The following is a 3,874-nucleotide window of genomic DNA, read 5'->3' on the forward strand; positions in this document are numbered from 1 at the left end:
TATTATTTCGTTGTTTTATTTCTATTTGATTTGGGAACTACACCTGGTAGTACTCAGAACATTCGTGAATATTTAGGAATTTCTCCCTACAGTGCTCCGGAACGATATAGGATACAGGGATGTAATCCATATTTGTGTATCAGGTGTGTTGTGTGCCTGCCATGCTGTACTGTCACAGTGGTCACAGGTTCATTTTCTTTTCTATTTTTCCTTTTGGGTATTTTGCGTTATTTCTGGCTATGCTCATTGATTGTTCCTGCCTCTGTCCTTAGGAATTACGTCTTGTGTTTCTCAGGGGACCATATGGCATACCTAGGAGTGAACCCGGGTCAGCAACGTGCAAGGAAAACACCCTCCCTGCTGTATTATCACTCTGCGTCCAAGAAGTTCGTCATTTTGGGCCTCACCCTGTCAGACGGTGCACTATTTCACTGTGTGGATTTTCTTCTAATGATCCTTGGGTGTCTTCAGCATGACTCAATATGTCTCTTAAACCTTGGTATTATAACTCTGGATAGGCACCAATCTGGATATAAGGAAAATGGATATTTTGTTCATTCCTTTTCCGTATTTTTGAGGTTTTTATTAGGATCACAAGGGTGTTGACCTGTGTCCTTTCCTTCTAACTAATCTGGGCATTCATTTCTGTGGGGTCAGGACGTTCTGGGATGAAGCCTTTGTTAGTTGCTCAAACCTTTTGAATCACAGGGAAATTCCTCCTGGAAAAAGGCCCTGTATATGTGAGAATTCTCTATTGTCAGCCTTACTGTGCACAGGAAAAATTTTTCTGGAGAGAAGCATTATATATGTCAGGAGTGTGGGAAGGGCTTCATTCACACCATCAACCTTTACCAGTATAGGATATTCCATACTGTAGAGAAATCTTTTGTATGTCAGGCATGTGGGAAAGTGTTTGCTCTTTCTTCAAGTCTTTGTAGTCATACGAAAATACATACTGGAAAGAAACCTCATTTTTTTTTTTGCGTTTTGGGTCACACCCGGCAATGCACAGGGGTTGCTCCTAGATCTGCACTCAGGAATTATCCCTGGCAGTGCTCAGGTGACCATATGACATGCTGGGAATCGAACCCGGGTTGCCCACATACAAGGCAAGCACCCTACCTGATTTGCTATTGCTGCAGCCCCAGAGAAACCCTTTTTTTTGTATGGAATGTGGGAATGTCTTCTCTTAATCTGGGGGCCTTACTAAATAGTGGAGAAAAAGTTCATCAATGTCTGTCATTTGGGAAGGCCTTCACTCTACCCTTAGTCCTTAAGACTAGTATGAGATTTTGTACTCAGAGAAGCCTTATATATGTAGTGAATGTGGGAAGGTCTTATTCATTCCTCAGCCTTCACTAGGCATATGAAAATGCATACTGGAGAGATCACTTAATCACTTAATCATTTAACTTCCCGTTAGTCGTCGACTAACACAGACACATAGACACACACCGGATGTGAGAGCAGAGAAAAAGAATAAGTATTCAGGATAAGTCCAAAAATGTGATTTAGCACACAGTGTTCAATCCTTTAAGTGTTTCTCTGTAGAATTTGTCTTTGCAGATGAATTTATTTTTGGTTTTGTTTACTTTGTTAGTTACCTTTTGTTGTTGCAGTATTTGTGGTCCACAACCTAAAGCGTTTATGTCTAACTCTTGGCTCTTAGCTTAGGGATCATTTATTCCAAGGTCAGGAGCCCATCTGGGGTGCTCAGGTATCGAACCTGGGTCAGCCACGTGCAAGGCAATATCACCTATATCTTTTTTCCTATATCACCACCTTGGCCACAAGGTATCATATTCATCTTTAAAAAGTAGAATCACTCCTGCTGCTACAACTTTGAGACACAGCTCACATTCTGGTGTATAGTAAACATCCTGGATATTGGGTTAATTTTCCTGTACAGCAAACTTTTTGCACTGTTTCAGATAAATTACTGCACAACAGGAGTGAGTGCTAGATGCAGGCTCATGAAGATGTGTCGGTGGGGTTTAGGACTTTCTGGGGGAGAAACCGGTCATGATCTGGCTGGAAGGTGGAGCTCTGAGGCCAGGGAAGAGAAGTGTATGAGCAAGTGAGTTATTTATGTTATAAAATAAATGAGTGTGGTTGAGTAGATGCATGAAGGAGGGAACAGGCTTGCCAGGCTGGTTGGAGACCATTTGCCACTTATTCCATTCTGCACACTCAACTGTTTCAGCCTCACTACACTCCCCATTCCAATCTCACCCTGCCCCTCAATCTTGTCTTCTTCTGTCCCCTATGGTGGTCTCTCCTCCCTCCATCTTGCAGCCTAAGTCTCCTGCCCACCCTGCAAGCATTCCTGGTAGCAGCTTCACCCAGGTGAGGTAGCACAATGAACATAGGAAAGCCCTTCCTTCCCAGGGTACCCTTCTAAGATAAGACAAAGACCTCCTCCCGAATAGTCAGTCTGTGTCGTTATCACAAGGTACACAGGATTTATCTAGAATTTGAATTTCTAGGGTCAGAGATAGGCCAGGAGTGCAGGCCCTGGCCATTGGAAGCAGCCTGCCACAGTCCAATCCCGGGAAAGCAGAGTCCCCTAGCACTGCCAACAGTTCTTTCCCTGCTGTCCCCCAAACCAAACCCTGACCCGACAAAGTTGCCTGGTGGGCTTTGACTAATATACAAGTTCTTCTTTTTATCCTTTGGCTTCTGGGTCATACCCTGTGGTTGCTGCTTCAAATACCCAGTTGGTGCTGGGGACTGACCCAGGTCAGCCATGTGTGAGGCTTATTAGCTATGAGACTTAGCTCCAGCCTCTAAATTTATTACTTTATTTTTTGTTGTTGGCCACTCCTGGTAATGCTAATGGGTTACTTGTGACTCTGCTCATTGATCCCCCATGAAGATGTGGGGACCCTTTGGTCTGATGGGGATTGAAACTTGGTTGAAGTGTGTGCCAGGCAGCCACCAAATGATCTGTGCTATCTCTGTTGCCATCAAAAAAAAGCTTTTACTCTGATTAAATTCCAGAAAGTTGTGATGGTAGAGGTTCTTATTTCTACTAAGTACCCAACTCACATTTCTTGAGCGTGTTCTTGTTTTGTTCTGGGACCCCATCAAACAGTAGTAAGAGTCTGGGCTTCCTTCACAGTCTGCATTCGGGAATCTCTTGGTGGGCTGTGGGGGCCCTATGGATGCAGGAAATCAAACCAGGATAGCTGTGCGCAAGGCCAGTGCCCTCTTTCCCTCTTTCCCTGTGTTCTGTTTTCCGGCTCCCACACTTAGTTTTCATCAATTCGGCTAGATATGTCTGTTCAAATAGTATAAAATTTTCAGTTAAAGAAAAAGGACAGCAGGTCAGCTGCTTGCTTTTCCTTCCCTGAAAGTGATGGGCAGCTTAGATCACAACCCACTTTTATGTCCCCTGGAGAGGAAGGAGCATCTGGCAACTCTGAGACGTACCTCGGGGTGGTCAGGGCCTTTCCAGCTTCAGTGCGGGGACTTCCGGTGACGGCTTTGGGTTGTGCTCCTCTCTGGTGTTCACGGCTATGACTTCTTTTCCAGGGGTTTCTACGGAGCCTCCTGCTGATCCTTGGGCACTACAGAAGCTGCAAACAATGGTGATGTATCATGTGTCGCACTGTCCCCAGGTGGGAGCAGAGTGATATGGTGACATGACACAGTGACAAGCACGTACTCGCGCTCGCCTCCACTCGCACTCCCCTGCTACTGACCTCTCACCATTGCAAGGTCCAGGTGGCAACCCAGGGACAGACTTAAAGAAAAAGGCAGTCGGGGTCACTCCTTAGGGCGGGGGCGCTAAGGTTCCGCGGGAAGAAACAATCCCCCTCCCCCCGCCCCCCAACTCCCCACTGATTTCAATTTTTTTCCGCAGAAGCCAGGA

This window comes from Sorex fumeus, unplaced genomic scaffold, assembly GCF_029834395.1.
Source record: "Sorex fumeus unplaced genomic scaffold, SorFum_2.1 ptg000103l, whole genome shotgun sequence".
Lineage (NCBI taxonomy): Eukaryota > Metazoa > Chordata > Mammalia > Eulipotyphla > Soricidae > Sorex > Sorex fumeus.